The following is a 25,059-nucleotide window of genomic DNA, read 5'->3' as shown; positions in this document are numbered from 1 at the left end:
AATGAGCAAGTAAATGCAAACCATGTAGGAATTTTCCAGATAATAGACTTCTAATTTTCCTGATTCTAAATGGTTAAATCTTTGAAGATTTTTTTTTAAAAATGCTTTTTTACATTTTTAAAATTATAGCAAAGTATACCTAACAAAATTTACCATTTAGACTAGTTTTAAATACACAGTTTGTCCAATGACATTAGTGTATTCACATTATTGTGCAACTGTTGCTGTTTTTATCGTGTAAAACTGAAACTGTACCCTTTAAATACTAACTCTGTCTCCCTCAGCCCCCAGCCCCTGACAATCACCATTTTACTTTTTGTGGAGACTGTTTGGAGGGATATTATATTATTTTTCTTTCTTTTACAAATGGTGGTGGTGGGGGGGAAAGCCATGAAACCATCACGAATAGTTTAAGGTACATTCCTGCCTGGATACACAGTTGGACAGTCTTATGATTATGCATTTTCCTGAAATGCATTTTGAGTCATTTCGATACACAACTTGAAAAAAAAAATTCTACGTATGAGTGCTGGAGGTTCTTGCTTCTCTTATTCTACTTTTTGAAGCCATAAGAATATCTTATTAAGGATTATGCAAAATAACCTCTTACAAATCCTGATATTATCACACTGCTCCCAAACTTCAAAGCATCAGGAAAGATTCTTTTTTTTTTTATTTTAACTAAACCAGATTCAGCTGGCTACCCCACTTGGCTACAGAGTACTAAAGAAGAGACTGAACTTGATCCTGCGGCCCTTGCATACACAACACTCCATTGACTCTGGTGAAGACTTAAGTGCATGAAAGGATTCCAGGATCAAAAGGTTAGCTCTACGGGGAGCTGTGTCTGGCTTAAGCAATTCATTTTTTTTTTTCTATTGACAGTGAAAACGTTTTATAGTTCTTTTTCAAAGTTTTTCCAAACTTTTACAAAAACAGGCTACTTGTGAAAAAGTGAGACGGCATCTAATTGAACTATGTTTAGAGAAGACCATGGCAGAGACCAAGGGAAGGAAAACATTTCCAAACCACAATGATACTGGTCAAATCAATTGTATTTGAGAAATAAAGTGTTTGATGCAACAATTGAGGGAAATTTCTGTCATTAAACTTGGTTGGGTTATGAAGTGGAATCAGGAATACACTAAAACACAACACTCATGAGTTTTTATTGTCGTCTTCTAATGACTTATGCTGGCAGGATAATTTTTGTAATTTATGAACTGGGATAAATGTATGTCATATCTAAATGGAATAGATGTGCAGATGCTTAACTATTGTTTAACTCATTGCTTGGAAAACAAAACATTTCAAAAAGAGAAATAGTCTTAAGGAGAGTGAATAATAATAAGAAGAGTAGTAATAGAATTTTAAGGAAAGTGAATATGATTCTACATGTAAATTTTCTACATTGGAGATCCTTATGATATCAGAGTCTTCACTTATTTATTCATTCATAGAATTTTTCTTTGGGCACTTACCATATTCTCAATGTTAATCTAATAGTTTTCTAAAACCTCAATTGAACAGTTTCTGAAGAACTGGATTGCATTTAATAAAACAGGGGTGTTGTATGTAGAGAATTTTGCATTTCAAATAATTTCTCAGGAGTAAACTTGCACCAAGAGTTTTTCTCTAACTTCACCTGGAGTGTGCAGATTTTGATTGGCAAGTAGCTTCTGTGATCTGCCTCCTAGAAATAACAATTATTAGGTACTAACTCAGAGAACCTTATGCAGAACTAACTTAAAAAGTATGTTTCCTAATCATAAAACTGATTTAATATTATTATAGTCTTGATCTTAAGCATCCCCTATTGGATGAGCAAGGGAAAGTTTGGTTTGGAGCTTGTCTAAGCAGTTTTCTTGCATTTTCAAATAATCAAGCTTGACAGTTTTCTGCCATTGAACAGGATAACTGCAGTCAGTGGGGCTCATGTTTTTACTTAAGGGCCATGAATTGTATTAGAAATTTTATACTGTACTCTTGTAATCCTATAAGTCATTTTGAGTTGCATTATTGAAAGTGAATAATAATATACCACAAAACAAAAAGTACTCATGAAGTTAAAGTTTTTTTTTTTTTTTGTATGTGCGTGTAGTTAAAAAAAAAGAGAGAGACCATAGAGAATATGCTCATGAAAGAAATGAAAGTACACACTCATCTCTACCCACTCCTTGTTGTCTGGGTCTATTCAGATCTGGTGAAAATGTTAAGCCGCCCACTGTAAGTGGTATTGGATACCTAATTTATTCAGCTTCTGGAAGGTACCAGGTTAATGATTGCAGAGAAAGGAGTGTGTGTGTGTATGTGTGTGTGTGTGTGTGTGTGTCTGTGTGAGCGTGCACGCACGTGCACTCACGAGCATGCAAGGGGGTTCCTAGTAAACTTTTCCAGTTAATATATGCCTATAGGCCTATAAAAATCAGGTATTTCAACTAGCTTAGTTTTCCTTAGAAAATTTTAGGTGTTTCATGTTTGTATATGGTGGTTAAATTGGCTTGCTGAAAGGGATCTAGAAAAGGCCCAGGGCAATGACTGATTCAGGAAGAACTGTGGAGTAAACACTCAGAAAAGTAAGGAGGTAGGATTGACAACAATTTCTATCTGGATCCCCAATCTCTTCTAGCCAATTAACATTCCCCCATTTGTGTCATTCTGGCACTAATAGAAAGCATTGTCTCCAATGTTCGAATGCACATATTTGCCTATGGAGCATTAGCACATTAGTTTAGGTGTTTGTCAGGCTAACTAAATGGTCATCTGTATAACTGAGAAAGAAGAGTTCTGAAGGAATAAGGCAGTATACATACAGGTGTTAACAGAGAAGCAGGTTGGAGAAAGAATGGTCCTCAGAATACACCAACATCTGTGGAAGATAGACCAAGGTGGGCACTCAGCATAAACCTTTGGCAGCTTAACTGGGCATAAATATCCTAGAATGATGGCTTTGTTGGGGATGGAGATGATAGATAATTTGGGATAATTAATGTAAGGAGGATTTAAGGATCACTGAAGTTGTATGAATGTATCCTGTTTTACAGCCTGATTTTGAGTTTGAGTTTGATTTTCACAGTAGCTCTTCATAGGGAATCAGAAAGCCCTAGCTGAGTATGGGAAAAAGCTGTATATCCACATATCCACTCTATTTGCTGGAGGTTTCTTAAGGTACCTGGGGGATCAAGAGAAGTGTTTTTTTTTTTTTTTTTTTAAAGTAGGAATTAAGCCCAGGGATACTGTTCCACTGAGCTACATTTTATTTTTTATTTTGAGACAGGGTCTTATTAAGTTGCTGAGGCTGGCCTTGAACTTGTGATCCTCTTGTCTCATCCTCCTGAGTAACTAGGATTACAGGCATGTGCCACCATATTCAGTGATCAAGAGAAGTTCTGAGGCCAAGTCCAGACCTGGACTTGAATCAGAAGAATTCCCTTCTGATTCTTGTCATGAGTCCAAGAAAAAGGAGTGACCATTGCTACATTTTTGAGGATTTCAAAAGTCAGCAACAGAAGTGACTGCTCAGTCCAGTTCTCATATGCATGAAAAGAACTTGGGACATCCAGCTAATGAATCCACAAGAGTTCCAGACAGCCTTGATGAGTTTCAGTATTTTTCCTTGCATATTTGTATTAACCTGGAAAATTGCTTCTTGAAGAGAAAAGGAAGTGATATTTTTAGAATTAGATCAGTATTTCCAGCACGTCTATTGATGTGCTAGCTCCTTAGTGTTTACATGGTAACGGGATAAACTATTATTATCACAACATGGGGTATTAGGATCCTTGGTTTTTGATATGTAGATCAGCTGCCCAGATGAGAAAGTAGAGTGGATTGATTTATTGAAATTGCTGTTGACATCTTAGCTGTGATTTGTTCTCAGTTTTTCTTATGTCCTTGAGAAGAGGATCAATAAAGATAATTTTTTTTTTCAGTGCTAGGGATTGAACTCAGAGCCTCTAGCACTAAGCTATAACTCAGCCCAATAAAGATAGATTTAAAAATAAAAATAAATAAATAGACAGTACAATAAAGCACTGGATCATATTTAGAGTAGTGAATTTTCCTTGATTGCTTTCTATGTTTCTGATACTATGCTGATCACTTTGGGGGAGACAAATAAAGCAAGGAACATACTCAGTCCTGCATTTCTGTGAGCTCTGCCCCCATGATTCAGTCAACTGAGAAATGTAAATATTTGAAAAGAAAAATTGAAAAGACATTGTTCCTTGTTACTATTCCCTGACAATATGCTATAACAACTGTTTATGTGGCATTTACATTGTGTCAGCTATTTTAAGTAAACTAGAGATAATTTAAAGTACATGCCAGAATGTATGTGCGTTATATCCAAATAGTACAGCATTTTATATATGGGACTTGAACATCTGAGGATTTTGATATGGAGGGGGGGTCCTGGAACCAGTACCCCGCTCAAGGGATGACTCTATGTGGTTTCTAGCTTCAAGAAATTTATAATTCAGCAGGAGAGATGGAGCACTCTTGAACCAGGTAAATAATTTTTTAAAAAAAGATAGTATGTGAAACTTAAGTGCTTTAATAGTTCAGAAAACGAAGGAGCAATGGGGTTATTTAAAGACTGAATCTTACATTCTGCTGCTCTTACTTTAGAGGTGAATAATTCCCAAAACCTGTTGAAAAAGAGGATAGGGAGAATGGAGGAAGGCTTCCTCATCTCTTACTTTCTTACTTATACACTGTTGCTTTTGTATAATAAGTGTTTATGGAAGTTTGGAGATTAATGGGGAAATTATTTTCAGAAGTGGAGGTGAATGAAATAGTCATGGTGGAACATCATCCACCGAACCTTCTGTTTGTCCAGCCACCCCAAAAGCCTCATGTACATAAGTACTCTTCTTGCTACTAGAGTCTAATCCTATGTAGTTGTGGTCTGTCCAAGACCCAAAGGCTCACCTTGCTTACTTTCTTTTCAGATGAGTTCCAGTCAAATGGCTGTCCCAGGTGAAGAGAGACGGAGAGCAACATATGTATTCTTTCTCTCCTCCTCACTGCTTCTTCTCTTCTCTGACCTTTCTGCCTCATTCCTTATTTATTTTAATTTTTTAAAAACTTTCTCTTTCCCTTCCTTCTAGCAGCATATCTGTTTTCTTAGCATTTCTAGCTTTTTTTCTCATAGGTGTGTTTAATGGGCTCTCTGCACACTACTGACTCTGCTGAAGTCTGAAGAAGTAAAATGATAGCAGAATATGTGTTGCCAAGCAAGACCCTTCTCTTTTTCCTATGTTTGGAAAATCCTGGAACATAGCTTTTGAAATGCAGGGGTTGAATTTTCTTTGTGTTCTGTACACAGCTCTGTGTTCAGTAAAGGTTAAGTGAGAGTGATAGCAGATGTTCTAGGCTTCCTACTAGATAGGGGGTACATTGCTGTCTCTCATTTATTCATTTGTTCATTCATTCACTGATTAAAAGAGGTAAACAGTGGTCAGATTCCATTAGGCTTTCCAGACCATAAGGAAAAAAAATTTATTTTTTAAACATTTAAATTGATGGACAAGAGTCCTTCACCTTTATGGGGTATAGTGTGATTTATACAGTGTATAAAGAATTTGGTTTTGATTTTAAGAACCGTGGGAGGCCAGGAGACCAACATGGTCTGACTTGTGTTTTCGAAAGCTCTCTCAGGTTGCAGTGTAAGAATGGATGAGGGGGTCCAGAGCAGGGGCAGGAGATCAACCAGGGAAGCCAGCAGAATTCTAGTCTACAAATAATGATGGCTTAGACTAGGGTGATTTATGTGGATATGGAGAGAAGCAGAACATTCTTGCCCAAACATTTATTCCTAGGCCAAACCCTATTTCTCTTATTAGTATTGCTTCTGTTAAACACTCGGGGGCTGGCTTCAGCATTCACATGCTTGGGTTAGTTCTTAGCAGCTGATCTGGAACTCCAAAAGTCAGGCTTTATTGGATCACCTTATTGAGTCAGATGTATTCCTGGCACCCTCATTCTTGCCTCTTGTAGGGGCACAGTACTGCTCAGTGTATTTGTTTAATAACTTGATGATTATTTCTTTATATTATGCTTCCTTAAAAATGTTATTAAATAAAGATGTGGGAACTGATGGTTAAATAAGTTGTAAAAAGCTTTCCTACCTTATTTGCATCATTGTATGGGGTATTTTATCCAATCAATATGTTGAAAGGAGAACTTTAATATTTTAGACATATGGATGCCAGGATTGCTTTGGCAAACATCATGTCAACTGTCACCAAGAAGCACTGGACATGGCAGAGTTCATTTCTACAGATATTTGCTTAGGATTGGGTATGTGCAAGATAAGGAAAAAGAGGTAGCCTCTGCCTCTAGGGAGCTTGAAAGGAAGGGAAAGCAATGAAAATTGTTGAGCATTTCTTAAGGGCTGACTTTTTATTTCTATAACTCTTCAATGTTTGCAACACCTTGGAGGTGGGTGCTGTGTGTCTCCTTTTTTAATGAGAGAAGGGGCATAGCTGCTTGGTCATGGGTCTGTCATGTGTAGAGCCAGGAGCTAGACCAAAGCTTGTGTTCTTCCTACTTTACACTTTGGTTCTGCTTCACACAGTCACACCTTCTGTGTGAATACCAACCCTGCCCATGCACAGCTACAGGCTCTCGGAGAAAATGTCTTAAACTCTCTGAGTCTCAGTTTCCTGATCTATAAAATATAAATAAGAGTACTTAACTCAGAAGAGTGTGCATGAAATATATAGGAAAGTTCCTGACACGTGGTAGCTAGAAATGAAATTTTGGTTACTTTTCCTTTCTTTTGTGAACCAACCTTATGGCAAAGTAATTTGTGAAAAGATTTTGATTTAGAGTCCCAAGCAAGCATGACACAGAGTTTTTGCTTGTTTTCAGCCTCACAGTTCTTAGAAAAGCCTGCAGTCTGCATTGAGGGCTAAGGTTTGTGATGGAGCTTCTTTGGGGGGCTGCATAATTGTGGGATTTGTTTGCAGGGTATGGTATCTATGTCTGGAAAGAGGCATTTGCAAACTCCTGGCCCATCCCTCTCAATTTAGGTAGCAACAGGAGGAGAAAGGGATACTTATTTATAAAAGGCATAGAAATGAAGGCCTAAAATCCTCTGGGGTCAATTTTGTGTGTCCTTTGGTGCTGAAGTTAATGGATATTTCCCTTTGAAGGATCAGCTCTACCGGCAATATCCAATAGAATAAAAGGACCTCACACTGTCTTTTTGTGAGGGATCATATTTATTTTTTTAGTCCTTGATGAAAACCAATTTGCCTTCTCTGAAACTAAATGTCGAAGCTTTGATGAACTGACAAGGGAGGGGCCGGTGGACAACAGTAACCTTCCATTCTATGTTAGGTTCTTAAAAATAAAGCATGGAACAACAGTACTGCTGTGAGTTTTTCTACAAAATGACTCATAATAAGCATGTGTATGAGATATGAGGAGAAAAAAAAAGACTGGCTGATCCTAATTATTGAACTGTGCTGTATTAGTCTCTGAAGTGGTTTTCTTTCTTTTTCTTCTTCTTTTTTTTTTTTTGGTGCTGGGGATCAAACTCAGGATCTTGTGTATGCTGGGCAGTATGTTTCATTAATTTTATTGAAGTAGAGGTGATTGTCAGAACTTCACTCTTCTTTATACAGTGCTTGTTTTGAACCAAGACTTGTTTGATATATAGGGACATCCAGAGACCTTATTAGTAGATTCATCAAATAACCTCTTGGCACTTGGATTGCTTCTCTTCTCTATTTTCCCCATAATATGATCTGTTCCATAGCAGCTGTCAATCTCAGGTCATCTCGTGAATGCTCTATAAGGGATGCTGGTGGTATGTTCACATAGTCATGTGTTTCTAAATATTGCAAAAGTGAGATGTTTTAAATGCAGTCCCTCCAGATCTCCTTCTCTTTCCACTCTGACTTCCTCATTATCGTAGTTCACCTCATTTCGCTTTTCGTCTGAGTGATGGGCATGTTTTGGATCTGGCTAGGGGAAGCTGAATTGGAAATGCATGTAGTTTAATGAGATATTTTAATGTCATTTGCTGTCACTTTGTAGCCATCTGAGTAAGGAATATCTTCTAGAAATAACAGTAGAATTAATCGACATAACTTTCCTACCTAATGAATACATGGCCAGTGAAACTCCATATCATGTTCAACCACAAGAAGGATATTTAGAATAAGTTATACTCCATCTATGTATAACATGTCAAAATATACTCTACTGTCATGTATATCCAAAAAGAACATAAAAAAAATAAAAAGAACCCCCCCCCCCCACCACACACACAGACACAGACAGAGAATGTCTTCTAGAAATAGTCCTGTCATACACTGATGACTTACCTATGGGGAAGCAAAGATAAGGGCCAGAGCTTCTAAGGATATGAACCAGTCCTATGGTGCTTATCACTGGAATCATAGGAGTAGAGAAGAATGGAAGTCAAATCTAAGAAGCTCAACTGTAGAAAATTCATAAAACTGTGAGCAGAAGAATTGTTGCCTAGCCTAGTCCATACCCTCCTGGTCTGGATTATGCTCCATAATGCCAAGTATATAATTATAAACTCATTATTTTTTCTTTCTTTATGAAAATAGTATAGAATAGTTTTTTTTTTTCAGAATTTCTGAAGGCAACCCAACAAGAACGTCTGTGTGAAAAGATGCATGCTTTCAACACCCTATCCTGGATCTCATCTTACTGAATCTATTGCACCAAGTCCCTGTTTTAGAGGAGAGGACTTGCACAACCGCCAATACAAGAGAAATGCCCCAAGAAACAAATGTTCCCTGACCAACCCTCACATTTCTTCATTAATAAGTCACAGTATACAGCCTAAGAGGAATTCCACCGTCCAGTCACGTAGCTCCACACAGTGTAGGAACACAGAGACTTGTGTATAGCTTAATTTCATGTTCATTTTACATTTTTTTCCAGAATTATTGTTCATATCTAAATTTAGATATGAAAGGAAGGACATATCACTTATGTAAATTGAAAGAAAATTTGTGATATTTATCAACATTAAAAAATTATAACACATAATTTCTGTATTTATTCTCATTAAATCTTCACTTTTATATCTAGTTTTGTATTTTTTTCCTTACAAAGGGATACAAAATTTGTATAAATTTGGGCCCCATAAAACCTGGATCTGCCTTGTCCCATACCTCACTCTCATGTGGTCATACTCAGTGGCAGCAGTCATAGGACTTGCATAGTGAAGATCTGCATGCTATAATGGAGGGGAGGAGACTTGGTTCTGCCACTTCTGAGTTGAGTGTGTTTCTTAACCTCTCTGCACTTCAGTTTCCTCAGCTGTAAAGTTTAGATGATAATCTTTCACTATTAAGGGAGCATGTAGCATGGTGCTTGGTATATGATAGGTACTCAATAAATATTATTTCCCTTTTATCCTTGACCTCTCTCTTTGATGGTTCACAAGTGATCTTTTTTTTTATTGGTTCTTTTCAGTTATACATGACAGTAGAATTTGGGGTGGTGGTTCCAGGGATTGAACTCAGGGGCACTCTACCACTGAAAACATCCCCAACCCTGTTTTGTACTTTATATTTAGAGACAGGGTCTCACTGAGTTGCTTAGCCTCACTTTTGCTGAGGCTGGCTTTGAACTTGTGATCCTCCTGCGTTAGCATCCTGAACTTCATGAACCACTGCGCCTGGCTTAGAACTTATTTTGACATAAATGTAAAAGCATGGAATATAATTTGTTCTAATTCGGTCCCCAGTACTTCTCCTTCCCCTTGGCTGGTTCCTTCCCTTTACTCTACTGATATTTCTGCTATTTACTTGTAGTTTTTTTTTTTTCTTTTAACTAGTGTCTTACAAGCTTATCTTAGGTCAGGGACCAACATGAGGAAATATTTTGCCTTTTCAAATGAATTTTGTTAGGGCTGGGGTTGTGGCTCAGAGGTATGGCACTCGCCTAGCATGTGTGAGGCCCTGGGCCATAAAGTAAAATAGAGACATTGTGTCCACCTATAACTAAAATATAAATATTAAAAAAAGAATTTTTTTCTAAGGGTGTTAGGAAGAAAGTTGGGGTTTCTGTTGAGAGCCATAGCCAAAGGGGCCCCAGCAAACTTCCAGCTGCCAGCAAACTTCAGACTGCCAGCTGATGATTGGCTCACAGAGGCCCCAGCAACATCTAGCTGATTGGCTCCTCCACGGAGCTGCTGAATGGGGGACTTCTTTGGCTCCGCCCACGCAACCCAGCCAATCGGCCTCAAGAACAGGAGGATTGTGGGAGGTGGTGAGGGTTGTGTGGGGGTGAGAGGCTTGTGGGAAGCCTGTGGTGGCAATTGGGCTCTGAGGGTTTTTTCCTGAGGAGCTGTTTTGTTTGGCTTTTGTAGTTCTAAAAATAAAGTTAGTTTCTTTTGATAAGTGGCTCCTGAATTGTGCCCAGCCAGACTGCGGCAGGTTTCTCCTGTAATTCTTGTGTTTAGTAAGCCCTAGATAAAATGAATCACCATGGTATATTCTGTGGGTATAAAGCAAAGAATGAAGTACTTCCATTAGCTATGAAGAGTACTGGGCAAAAAATATATAAATCTCCCCCTCATGTTCATTTGATACGGTGCAAGGATTATATTAGTCTGAATCACTATAGTTTTTTTACACAGCTTCATCTCTCAATCAGATGCATTAAAGAGCAAAGTCCTAGGCCAGGTGCTGTATTTCCATGAACTGTAAGGGCTCTGGGAACTAGGGTTTACCTAGTGTCCTAATTGGGTGCCCTAATGAGCCATGTACTCTGGAACAGTACATTCTTTCCAATATGTGTGTGCCTGAGCCACATGCACACCTAAATCGCCTCTGTGGGGCAGGGCTAGGCACTGGTAACACCAAGCTGGTCAGTACTGACTTAGACCTCTGACTAAGCAGAACAGACTACTTCATGTGATGAGCTCTTTAAAGGCAGGACCCAAGACTGCTTCTTTTGTGCCCACCAGGGCTAGTATGTAGTAGCTGTTTGTCATATTTATTGAATTGATTTATTATATTATCTACATTCAGCAGGAATAAAAAGAAAACCTTTTAAAGTGCCCAAAGGGTTTTTCTTATTGAAAACAAATTGCAGCTTTTGATTAATATCCATAAAATAATCATGTTTCTTTCCCTGTTGTTTTGGAGGAAGGGAATTCTTTTGAAATGGAGAATCAGGAACAGTCTACATACTTTGCCTGTAGGCTATTCCTTTTCTGTGTGAAAGAAACCAAATTGCTGCAAGTCCAGGGAAGTTGAAGTTAGCATACTTGTGGAGCACTAGGAGGCTGTTAGCTGAGTGAAGGCCAGTGTGCATTCTAACCTGCAGACAGTTAGAAACAAAAATTGTTCTGAGGTTACCTCTGTCTTCTCTTGGTGGCACAGATGACTGTTTTTTTTAAAAAATATTTTTTAGTTGTAAATGGACACAATACCTTTATTTTATTCATTTATTTTTATGTGGTGCTGAGGATTGAGCCCAGTACCTCACATGTGCTAGGCAAGAGCTCTACCACTGAGCCACCACCCCAAGCCCAGATGACTGATTATTAATGAAGAACAATTGTTGGTTAAATAAGAAAAAGTCTGTAATATGTGTCACATTGAGTTGTACATTTACCTATTAACTGTTTAAGAAGCCTGTTTGCATATATTATTTTATCCACATTTTATTTAAGGTTGTCTTAGTTAATTTTCTGCTTTCTAAACTATTGAGTTTAAATAAACTCACTCAGGTGTTGTCAAAGTGAACCTGCTTGATGGTTAACAGCTTGATGTCTAGACAAGGTTTACCCAGGGGCAAGTCTGTTTGGTTTTCATGTGTTCACATGTGCACACAGCCACCCCACCCCCAACTTGTTTGTTTGAACATATCCATCAATGCCCGGGTGTTGAGCACTTAGGATGTAAGGCAGGCATGATCTTGTCCATCTTGAAGCTTCCAGTGTCCTGGGGATGAAGCTAGCTGCCACACCTTTAATTTAGTTATTGCAGGAGACACAGGGTTACTGCGAAGCTTCCGGCAGCGTTTCAGAATGACTTGCCTTGTGACTTCTTTATGATTACTCACCAGGGACAAGATGGCCTGCAGGTTGCCACTGAGACAAATGTCCTATTCATTGCCTTCTGGGCCTCTTAAATCTTGATCTAGCAATTAAGTATATACAAGAACAGAAAAAGTTTAAGAGAATGATAATCTCTTAAATAGCTGCACTTTAAATGCCAATTTACAAGTGGAGTAAAATAGTTAATGGAACGAATTGATGATTTTCAAGTTCTTAACAATAACTACCTTTAATTGTCATTTTGTCTATGGACAAAGATTGTAGGGATGGATTTTAATTCTGGCTTGAAAATAGTATTGAAATAGCACCTGTCTTATTCTGTGAAATTTTTAGGGCTTAGGTATTTGGAGACATGGAGATTTACTCTTCATATATTCCGGAACATTCGTTGTTTCGGACTGTGGCTGGCTATAGCAGTTGAATAAAATTCCTGCAGTTCATCCATTCTTCTCCTACCAGCAGGTGTCATTATGGAAATATGAAAATACTGTAAATTCCAAAGTTGTAGGAACTGGCTGTGAGAAAGAGAAGTAGCAATTTGAATATTAAAACACAACAAAAAGTAAAGAAATCGTTTGACAGAAACCAAGGATGGCATGTTTAATTACTAATTTGGCAATGTTCTACAATATAGCACAACTGACACAGTATTTCAAGGCATATACTTAATTTATTTTAATTAGAGTAAGCAATACTACTAAGACCCACTCTAAGCTCATAGAAGGGTCTCAAAAGAAGAGTAAGATGTAATTCTTATCTTTGAGGTGTTCACATGATGTGGGGACCAAGGGGGAAGGATGCATTTTTGAAATAATTAGTTCATAGAATGAATCAGTCTTTCTTTTTAACATTTGAGATTGAAGAATGTGATAAAAGCTACAGAAATTCAGCCAGGGAGACTGGGGACTGTTGTTGATTTGGCTTAATCAAGATATAATTTTGACATGTTGTAAGTATGAAGAGCTTCAAAATGAGTTGGTAGTGTGATAGTTCATTCTTTCTTTTCTTGTTAACTGCCATCACCTCTCTCCATATATCCAAAGTGAAAACTGTAAGAAGTATCTATTATATATGTGTCAGAGGATAATAGATGTAACAGTTTGTGATGATTAAGTCTTTCTACAAATGAAGGTAAATATTGGTCCTCGGGGCCTTACCCCAAGAACCTGGATAAAAGAGTATTAGTGTGCTAGATCAGAGACAATGTTTCCTCTACCTCTATTTTTCCCTTCTAGACTGTGAGATTTTTCCAAGACATAGGATATGGGGCATTCCTCTTTGAGTTCCTGGCACTCTAATTCTGTACCTGGATTTGTGGTGAGCTTTCAATACATGTTTGTTAAATGACTTAATGAACGATAATATCACCAAAGGATAGGGTATTTGCAGTCTTTCATATATTATATTGATAGGATATATATGTAAGGGTCTGGCGAACATCGGAGGAAGAGACCACCAAGAGACTGACTCATGCAACAGCAAAAGGGGATTTATTGAGGATCCAATCCAGCGTGCTGGGGCTCCAGGCTCACTCAAGAAGGGAGAGCAGCCAAGAGCCCTGAGCAGGGGTTGAGCAGTGCTTAAGTACACTTTTTGGGGAGGGCAGGAACTTTACATACGTCACGGTCCCCTTTAACAAATCATTATACACCGCGGGAAAATCAAACAACAATTCCTGAACATGATTAGTACATTCATTGGCGGGAACAGGTCGGGCGGGAGTGATAGGTCAATCCTAAGGAGGGGATACATTTAAACTGATTGGTTTGGGCCCTGAATGCCTACGTGCCAAACTGCACAGGGTCCTAGGTTATTAAACAACTAAATGGTCAGGGGGAATATCTACTGGGCAGTCCCGGGAATTGTCCTAACAGCTACAGGAATTTCAGGTTTTGGGTGTAGCATAGGAACTTAACAATACCTGGTCCTTTACATTTTAACTCAGGCTTTGCAGCTTAGAAACTTTACAATACCCGGTCTTTTACACTTTAACTTCAATTTCTTTTACTCTTACATATACATATGTTCACAAACAACCTCAGGTTGAACAATTTAGAAAAATGGGTTGAAGCTGGGTATAGTGGTGCATACCTGTAATTCCAGGTACTCAGGAGACTGAGGCAGAAGGATGGCAAGTTGGAGGCCAACCCACATGATCTAATGAAATCCTTTCTTGAAATAAAATAGAAAGGGCTGGGGAGGTAGTTCAGTGGCAAAGGATTTACTTAACATGAACGAAGTCCTGAGTTTAATCCTCAGTACCACACATACACACACACAAGAAAAAAAAAAAGAAAGAAAGAAAGAAAGAAAGTAGGGTTGAAAAAACTGGTTGAAAACTTGATTGCATAAATCCTAATTTTTTCCTTTTGATTCCACTTGTCCATACTAGGAAATAATATTTCAAAAATATTTTGTCAAACTATATGATTCTAAGATATTGTCCATGAGATCTGAACAATATCATACTTCCTCAAAATGGAAAGGTGCTTAATTTTAGACAGAAGGATATATATAGTGTTCTTATGGAAATAATATGAAAATACTGTAACTGCTAAAAATACTTTTTCTCATGTCATTATCTTTTTGACAACTTGTTTCTGTGTTAGTAAACAGTCTTTCTCAATGAATACTGTTCACTGCTTTCACACTAATTCTTGCTGTAATTGAAGGCTACTGCTGATTTCCCAGCTGCCTTGTGGTGAGGCTGATGTCTTAAGCCTACTTTTGGTACTTTGCTCTAACTACACTTTGTTTCTGTCACTTTCTTACATCTCAGTTGCTTAGTGAATTCCACATTTTGATTTTTCTGTAGTCATCTCCAACTTAACATGTCAAAAAGGGAAGTGATCATTTTTTACCTAAAAACCATCTCCTCCTTTTGGTCATATCATTTCTCTCAATATTATCATCATTTTTTTCCATCCCTGAGGCTAAAACTTTGATGTTTTCTTTTGCTTAACTCCTTTTCTCATTCAATTGATACATCATTCTTTACTTCCTATTGTTGCCTATGATAGCAATTATTGTCTTCCTTTTTTATTCTTATTACCAAGATACTAGATAAAGTAGTCTCCTGAATCATGCTGTAAGCAGTTTCTCTTTTTCCTCCAATAATGAATATGATTTTTTTTTTAGTTAGAATCATTCCGATATCAGTACCAAGACTAAACTTTTCATGAGAGCAGCTATGGCTCTTCCCGTCACACTAATTACCACTTTAACCCACCTCTGGATGCTTCTGCTACACTGTGTACACTCTGTTCTCTGGTCTCTTGTCTCCGGTTGTATGGGAAAATCTAACTACCCAATCTAGTCATGCTCTCTTTGACTATCAGAGTTAAAATATTTGTAGCAAAACACGTGTCACATAACCATGATCATTTTAGCTGTTTTTATATGTACAGTTAAGTGGCATTAAATACTTTCACACTGCACTGAAACCATTACCCTCATCCCTATCCGGAACCTTTTCATCTCCCTAAACTGAAACTCAGTATCATGTCATTAAACATTAACTCTTCCTTTCCCTCCCACCCCAGTCCCTGGAAACCACCATTCTATTTTGTCTCTATGAATTCGACTACTCTAAGTATCTCACAGAAGTGGAAACGTATACTGTATGTATTTTTGTGCTTAGATTATTTTACTTAATTTCCTTAAGGCTCATGCATGGTGTACCAGGTGTCAGAGTTTCCTTCCTTTTAAAGACCAAATAATATTCCATTGTATGTAAATGCATTTTGTTTATATAATCATCCATTGAGGGACATTCATGTTGTAGTTTTTCCTCTTTTAATGTGTCCTGATAGTTGCAAACAGATTAATCTTTCTGTACCTTACCTCAGTCATGTAACTTCACTGGAAATTGGTCATTCATTTGAATTAGTCATTCAAAGGCTGACTATTTGGCAAATTAGACTTCAAAAAGTTTCTAAATGCCTTCTTTCCCTTTTAAGAAATCAAAAAGAAGCATTTCCTTCTTTTTTAAAAATTGTTGATGGACATTTATTATATTTTATTTATACATGGTGCTGAGAATCAAACACAGTGCCTCTCACATGTTTGGCAATTGCTCTGCCACTAAGCTACTACCCCAGCCTGGCATTTCCTTCTATTTTTAAGTATTATTCCCCTCTATTTGAACAATATTTTTATTTGTTTATATTTTTTTTAGTTGTAGATGGACACAATACCTTTACTTTATTTATTTATTTTTATGAGGTGCTGAGGATTGAACCCAGTACCTCACACATGCCAGATGAGCACACTACTACTGAGCTACAACCCCAGCCCCTGAACAATATCTTTTAAAAATTAGTTTATTTTAATTAGGTATATATGACAGCAGAATGCATTTTTGATTCATTGTACACAATTGCAGCACAACTTTACATTTCTATGGTTGTACATGAGATAGCGTCATACCATATGGGCAGTAGTATATATACCTAGGGTAATGATGTCCATCTCATTCCACCATCTTTCTTGCCCCCATGCATCCTTCCTACCCTCCCTCCCCTTTGCTCAAAGTTCCTCCATTTTTCCCATGCTTCCCGCCTCCCAGTTATGGATTAGCATCTACTTATCAGAGAGAACATTTGGCCTTTGTTTTTTTGGGATTGGCTTACTTCACTTAGTATGATATTCTACAACCCCATCCATTTATCTGCAAATGCCATAATTTTATTCTATTTTAATGCTGAGTAATATTCCATTGTGTAGGTATACCACAGTTTCTTTATCCATTCATCTATTGAAGGGCATCTAGGTTGCTTCCACAGTTTAGTTATTGTGAATTGACCTGCTATGAACGTTGATGTGGCTGCATTACTATACTATGCTGATTTTAAGTCCTTTGGGTATGGACTAAGGAGTGGGATAATTGCGTCAAATGGTAGTTCCATTCCAAGTTTTCTAAGGAATCTCCATACTTCTTTCCAGATTGGTTTTACCAATTTGCAGTCCCACTAGCAATATATAAATGTGCTTTCCCTCCCCACATCCTTGCCAACATAGTCCAGAGACCCTGTGCCTAATAGAGGAAAAAGTAGACCCAAATCTTCATCATGTTGGATTAGGCCCTGACTTCCGTAACAAGACTTCTAAAGCGCAAGAAATAAATTCAAGAATTAATAAATGGGATGAACTCAAACTAAAAAGCTTCTTCTCAGCAAAAGAAACAATCAATTAGGTGAATAGAGAGCCTACATTTTGGGAGCAAATTTTTGCCTCATACACATCAGATAGAACACTAATCTCCAGAATATATAAAGAACTAAAAAAACACCAAAAACAAAACAAAACAAAAACTCAAAACAACCCAATCAATAAATGGAGTAAGGAGCTGAACAGACACTTCTCAGAATAAGATATACATTTGATCAACAAATATATGAAAAAATGTTCAACATCTCCAGTAATTAGAGAAATACAAATCAAAACTACTCTAAGATTTCATCTCATGCCAGTCAGAATGGCAGCTATCAAGAATACAGACAACAATAAATGTTGAAAGATATATTTTAATAGCTTTGTTGATTTGTCTTCAGTAGTAGCCTTCTTAAGTCTTATGATCAGAACCAGTAGTTTCTTATCAAATCAAAAGAAGCTAGTTAATGTGGGAAATCATAGAAAATTTTATAGATATGTTTTAAAATAAAACAGTCTTTCAGCCAATCATTTAGTGTAGGGTCTGGTATTTTCTTTGGCCTACTGGTTATCATCTTTCATAAATGATACTCACAATGAATCACTTATGATTTCCAATTTCAGTTTCTTTCTTTCCTTCTTCCTGACTTTCCTTCCTTCCTTCTTTCCTTGTTTCCTTCCCTCCTAGGGATTGAATACAAGGGCACTCTACCACTGAGCTACATCCCCAGCTTTTTCTGTTTTTTATTTTTATTTTTTATTTTGAGACTTTAAGGTCTTGCTAAATTTATGAATCTGGCCTCTAACTTGTGATTCTTTGCCTCAGCTTCCAGAGTAGCAAAGATGTGTCACTTCCAGAGTAGTAGGTGTGTGTCACTGTGCCCGCACCGTTTCATTTTCTAAACACAAGAGCAAAATTCTAAGACACTTGTGAGATGATGAGTGCAAAATCTTTGTGTATTTTTTATATTTCTTTGTCATTAACAGTTGCACTCATAGTCAATTTTCTTAGAAACTCATCTTTATTGATTCTTTACAATAATGTGACCCACGTTTTTGAAGCAACATAACTCTTTGTGGTCATACATCCTCAAATAACATAATATTTAGTTGAATTATATGATTATAATAAATACAAGTGGCATAACTTTACTTGACTCTTGGTAACCTTACCATTCAGTTGGTAGGTGTTGAAGGTTACGGGCTTGAGGAAGAGGCTGCTGACCATGTGTACTGTTACATTATGTTTTTCTGAGGGCATGGGGAGGACTAGGTAGATGTAAAGTCATTTAGTACAGGTTGTTTTGTTTGTCCTTGTTCAAAGCTGTGTTCTTGCTGGCAGGAATTGAGATAAAATTGGTATGGGGTAACTGCACGAATATCACAGGTTCAAATGGAAGGAACAGGAAACATTTATATTTGATGTAAATTTGCATTGATGTATCAGAGATCCAGCACCTGTGGGAATGAAGGTGGAGAGAATGATGAAGTAGCTGGGTTTTAGATTCTCACAACTTGCAACTTTATCTCTGGGCAGATGGATCATCTCTGCCAGGAACTCCACTCCTCTGGCCACATGGATACCTGGAGTGCAGTTCAGTGCTGCAGCCCCCTCCAATGGAAGTCCCTTGGTGTGCTTCTGGTGACAATCCACCCTTTGGCCTGCCCTTGCTCCCCATATGAAGGTGTGCCAGGAGCATCCTGTCAGGGTCTCCTCCACTTACTTCTTACAGGTGTGTGGGATCCAATTGGTAGTGGTGGTGGTGGTGATGATGGTGGGGGGTTGGTAAAGGCAGGTCTCAGGCCTCCATGCCTCTGCATTGTATCTAGAAATTCCTGTACATTTCTGACAGTGGACACGCCCTCATTAGTTTCTACTATTGACATAGGTTTTCCCTTCTGTTTATGTCCATTAGTAATTTTGCTGGAAATACACAGAAGAGGGGTTGGAAACCTGTCATTGTTTATCCCAAGCCTCATTCCTTTGCACTTTAAATTTGAGGTTCTTGGGCTGGTTTGCACACACTTTTTCCTCTGCTATGAGCAGATGACCAGTGAACTATGAGCTAGAGTTAGGCAATTAGCATTTCTATATTTCTCAGTAAGTTTTTCCTAATCAAGATTCAAGGCAATGGAATAACAATACTGGTAAGTTATTTTGCACTGTTGCTTTATGGTTTCACCATGATTCCTTGCTTCATTTAGTGAAATAAATAGCCTATTTGTGGGTGCAGGGGCTTGGAACATAGCGCATGATGATAAGAAAGGAGATACCCTCTGTTTTCAGAGGGATTCCCTACTTGGAATCCTGGACTCGTACTTTCTGAGCATCCACTGTCTCTCAGCATTGCCTCAGGCAGGTATAGTTACACCGGCACAATAGCTTGGTCATGCTCACTGTTATTTTTATTTTCAGGTGAAAAGTTTTTGACAGAAAAGAAAAATAGACCGAATGAACAACGTCAAGGAGAGCCAGTAACCTAGGCTCGGTCTTAAGGATAGCTTCCAGAAACTAGTGGCTAGATTTTAGCGTCTATCAACTTGTTTCCTAACTGCCTGAATCTGCAGTGTCACAGATGGGCACATTTTTGCTCAGTCATGGCAAAGATGAATTTTGTGGCTTTGGAATGATGTTTTCTTCATTTGCTTAACCACAGGCAGAATAAGGTCTTCTGGAGAAATGGAAAATGGATGCAGGCATCTTTCTTCCATCAGAAGATGAAATGGATCCTTCATCTGTCTAACCACATACCACCCTTGCATCATGTTAGCTCATATTGAAACCTTATAGACCCTGTCTTCGATCTCTGAACTCGAAAATCTCTTGTAATACTATAAATTACTCTCATTGCTTCTTTTTTTTTTTCCTTAGCTGTAGTGAATAATCCAAGTGTTCTCAAATTTCTGTTCTAAAAACGTCCCTCCTGGGATCCATGGTGAAAATGAAGCGTTGGTTGTTTTACCACTGAACACGGCGTGAACTCAGTCCCTGCTTTGGCTTTGGAAGCTCACCATATCTGAGGCACTGCTCCCGACCTGCAGCGGGGCCGAAGTCTTCTCTTGTTTTCATTGCCTGCAGGGCCCGGAGCCTCTGACTGCATGACGGTGGAGTAAGTGGTGTGACCCTCTATTAGGAAAAGCTCACACCTACTCCCCCCATTGAGGCAGTGAGTCTTCATAAAAGAGGTACTGGAAACATCTCTCTTTAAGCCAGCCTCGTGTGATAAATCCTTAGCAGAATGTTGTGCACATATTAGACAATCAGTAAGTGTTTGTTGAATGAATTCACGAATGCAGCCTGGCCAGTGGTCCTGTTATTCCCACCCAGCCTTCCTGGTAGCAGCCTCCATTTCTCCTGAAATGGCAATTCTTAATTCCAGTCCTCTCATTGTCACTGTCCCATCTTTGCTCTGCCTTTTCTCTAACCCAGGAGAAAAGCCAAGGGCTACTCTGTGGATGAGCTTGCCTGGCTGTGCTGGGCTGATGGCAGTTGTGGGGACAGAGAATGATTGGGAAGGATGCTTCTGAACCAGATCCATAAACAGCTCCTCTCAGATGCAAGCCTTAGTCACCTGCCTCTGCCTGTCATGTCTTTATGCTAGATCAGGGCTGATGGTCATAAGTGACCAAAGCACTCTTAGAAAAGTGGCTGCTCATAGTTCCAGCTGTTTTTTTGATGCTTTATATGCCCATGTATTTAGAGTTCCCTTTGTTCACACACATCTCCTTATTCTAGCATCCTTTGGATGAATCACTGGAACTGGGAAATATCCTCCTCTAACTCCTCAGCTTTTAAAAACATGGTATGTGTCTATTACAATTGTCATTTCTGCACTTCATGTTGCCAAAACTATCCATTAAGTCAGTGGAAAAAAGGCTGTGGTTTTTCTTAGTTATTTTCTTCAATTAACCTCTTCTGGGACAGTGTCTACTCTGGAGGCAATTTCTTCTTTCCTCACCTTTAGGTTAACTCCAGGGATCTAAGGAAAAAAAATAATTTCTTTGGACTTTAAGCCAAATGTATTTGCTAGTGAGGCCAAATATCTGAACAGATTTAGAGTGAATGATACTGAGTATTCAGTTCCAGGGTGAAGTCCTCCACTTCTTTCCCATGTTAATTTTTTTCCTCTTTAGAATAGAGTCAAGTTATATAAAATGCATGTTTAGTTTTTAAAAAATATTTTTAGTTGTAGATGGACATAATACCTTATTTTATTTATTTCTATGCAGTGCTGAGAATCAAACCCAGTGCCTCACACTTGCTAGGCAAGCACTCTACCACTGAACTACAACCTCAGCCTGTATGTTTAATTAAAACCATATTTTTATAATATAAATATTATTTTCATAATATAAATATCATTTTCATAATTTTATAAATATTTTGATAACTTTGCTTTCCACTCCAACTGGTGAGTGTTTGCCCTGGAGCATGCCGGAGAGGGCAGAAAAGATGCTTCTGTTGCCTTGATTGCCTTCATTCCCACGTGCTGCTTAGCACTTTTCATGTGCTCAGTGTGATGCTAATGTTTAGCAATACAACATACTATTGTTACTATATAGTCTTTAAAAGGAAATGAGGTTCTGCTGTTGATCAAAGCCATAGTTACCTATTCCAACTTTGGAGGCAAATCTGGATGTGTTGGACCTGAGAGATGGTGTGTCTACAACACAGTGCCTGCCTTAATGGATTTTCAAGGGTAGTTTTGAAGATATGTAATATCTAAGTACTGACATTAGAATTGAACTGTCTTCTTTTGTTGGGAGGATACTGGGGATTGAACTCAGGAGCACTCAACCACTGAGCCACATCCCCACCTCTATTTATTTAGAAATTGTATCTCACTGAGTTGCTTAGTGCCTTGCTGTTGCTGAGGCTGGTTTTTAACTTGATATCCTCCTGCGTCAGCCTCCCGAGCCTCTGAGATTACAGTTGTGCACCACCACGCCCAGCTAGAATTGAACTGTCTTCTAAGACAATATGCCACAATTGTATCTGATTCTTCTTTATGGTGCCTTTTGTAACAGGTCATTCACACTAATTACATTATGCATCTAGGCACTCCCCTTTTAATTTAAAATATTTTCTTGTATTCTTAGGTGATGAGAATATAGTTTAAGCTGGTATTTATTACCTCCTCTACAGGTGGTGTGTAGTATAGGGATCTATATAAATGTACTACTGATTTGGAATATTGTGGAGAAAAGTATGTCCATATATGAAGCCAAAAATTCTAACACATTCCAAGTTGCCTTTTTTAGAGTTAATTGATGAATGCTGTATGTATGTCACAAGATTCCGAGTCATAAAAATAAGGTAAAACTTCTGAACATCACTCACGTGCGCGCGCACACACACACACACATACAACCAAAAAACACCAAAACTCAATTTTCCCACTGTTCCTGATAATGACCCTTCAGTTCATTGCAGTTGGTAGGTTGTTATAGGAAAGTTCTGTGCTGACTGGGCATTGGGAAGACATTGTAGTCTGAGATGGGTTTTGTCTAATAAAGTGTAACCCACATAAAGCTGGGAGTCCATACCAGTAGAGTCTCTGTAGTACAACATTCAAAGACACAACGGTCCAACTTGAGAAACTGCAAAGAATGACATAAATATTTGCTATATATTTTTAAAATGTTTTTTAGTTGTAGTTGGACACAGTATCTTTATTTTATTTATTTATTTTTATGTGGTTCTGAAGATCAAACCCAGTGCCTTGCACATGCTAGGTGAGCGCTCTACCACTGAGCCACAACCCCAGCCCTGTACATTTTATTTTTAAGGGATTTTTACATGAGTTTTCATATAGTAAAACCATACAGAAAACTTCCTAGCATTTTTCTGGTCACCTCTTTCCTTTTTTCCAGTTTCCCACTCATGATAACTGCGTATGTCTCTCTTGGTCTGCCTGGAGGGGCACCTTTCTTTGGTAGCTCTCCTGTCCTGCACTTTCATACCTGTCACAGACTTTCCCTGGTATATACAGTCTCCTGAAGCATGTTCTGTCCAGCCCTGGTTGATCTTCTTGTGAGCATAAGCCACCCTTGTTCCAGAACTTTGGTGAACACATTTTCATATCAGTATGAACATTTTACTCTTTTTTGCTCTTCAGCTTGGCTCCAGACATATTGCTTCCTCTTACTTTGATATTATGTGTTCAGTCATAGCGTCTAAGACCCTGCAATCCAGGGCAGTCTGCTTTCATTAAATCAGGCAGGGCTCCAGGAGGAGAGGTAAACAGTTACCCTTGTAATCTGTACCGGACGGTTGGTCCAGAGTTACACTCCTCGCTTCTCCTCTTTGTTCCTCCTGAGAAATGAAGTTGTTTAAAACTTCCTGCTTCCAGAAGGCTGTATGAAGGAAGTGGGTTGAGGTGCAAATGGCCTTGGCTGAAGACGGCAGCCCTGATCAGGTGATGGTGGTGATGTGGCTAGTTCTTTTCAAGTCTGGGTGTGGCTTCTATCCAAATCATTCTTTGAGTTATTGCTATGCAACAGGAGCAGGACAAAGTGCTGTGGTTCTGGGGACAAGGATAATGACTAAGATGACTCTCTATGTCTTTATTCTTTACACAACTTTGATATAAAGTTTATAGAAGTATCTGCACTAGGGATCTCTAGAGAAATAATACAGTAGGAGACATCACATATCTATGCATATAAATAAATTTATTACATGAAATTGACTCACATCTTGTGGAGCTGACAAATCTCAAGATATGCTGGGTGAGTAGCCGGGATGGAGACCCAGAATTGCTGGTAGTGTAAGGTTTAGTCTGAAAGGCAGCAGGTCTAATACCCAGGAAGAGCTAATGTTTGAGTCAAAGTCCAAAGGCAGGAAAAGACAGATGTCCCAACTCAAGACTGTCAGGCAGAAGGAATTTTCTCTTGCTCAACCTTTTTGTTCTATTTAAGCCTTCAATTGATCAGAAGAGGCTCATTGACATTAGGGAAATGACCTGCTTTACTCAGTCTACCAATGTAAGTGTTAATGTCATCCAGAAACACTTTTACAGATACATTCAGAACGATGTTTGATCAAATCTCTGGGCATTCCATAATCCAGTCAAGTTGACCCATAAAAATAAATGGTCACAACACCCATGAAAAGTGTAGGAACATGTAAGTTACAACTCAATTCCCATGTATATAGTTAAGTATTACTTGATGGATACAATTGTGTTTCTACAGTTCACTGAGGGGTAAAGCTTGAGGAAATTACAATAAAGTGATTTATTTTGGGTATTTTCTTCAAAGAATTATATTGATCTCTAGATCTCCTTTCCTTTGCTGGGGTATACTCTTTGTTTTTCTGTCCTTGGCATAAGGAAATGATATGATAGTACTTTCTCTCTTCTATGAAAAAATGTCCTTTTTTAATTTTAATTTTTTAAGTTATAGGTGGACACATATCCTTATTTTATTTTTATGTGTTGCTGAGGATTGAACCCAGGGCCTCATGTGTGCTAGGCAAGTGCTCTACCTCTGAGTCACAATCCCAGCCTGTGATGACCTTTTCTCTTGGTAAAAGATGCTTCTATCTGCTCAGTGAAATCTCTAACAGCTCTGCCTACTTGAGGAGGAACAGGCCAGTGTTTCTGCTTAAGTGACAGCTTAAACAAACACTGCGGTGCCCTGTTCCTCCCCATTTTTAGTCAGCTTTTTCACTGCTGACTAAAAGACCTGACCAGAAGAATTTTAGGGGAGGAAAAGTTTATTTGGGGGCTTATAGTTTCAGAAGTCTCAGTCCATAGACAGCAGGCTCCATTCCTCAGGGCTTGAGGTAAGGCAGAACATCATTGGCAGAACGGTATGGCAGAGAGAAGCATCTCACATGA

At 38.3% G+C, this 25,059-nt stretch overlaps 1 protein-coding gene across 3 annotated transcripts in view; it reads left to right on the top strand.

Annotated features, from left to right (window-relative positions):
* The window catches only part of LOC308649006 (uncharacterized protein), a 111,592-nt gene that overhangs the window by 24,455 nt on the left and 62,078 nt on the right, over window positions 1-25,059 (top strand). Inside the window, exon 4 of one of the 3 annotated variants that reach the window (XM_081294276.1) lies at window positions 691-781. The exons of the other annotated variants lie outside the window; for them this stretch is intronic. The gene's annotated coding sequence lies outside the window, so the exon portion shown is untranslated. Of the gene's footprint in view, window positions 1-690; window positions 782-25,059 lie in introns of those variants that run through there. 3 annotated transcript variants of the gene reach the window in all.

This window comes from Spermophilus citellus, assembly GCF_964194105.1.
Source record: "Spermophilus citellus genome assembly, chromosome: 1".
NCBI classification, from domain to species: domain Eukaryota; kingdom Metazoa; phylum Chordata; class Mammalia; order Rodentia; family Sciuridae; genus Spermophilus; species Spermophilus citellus.
Note: the sequence above shows the minus strand (reverse complement) of the source record. Positions and strands in the feature narration are given on the sequence as shown.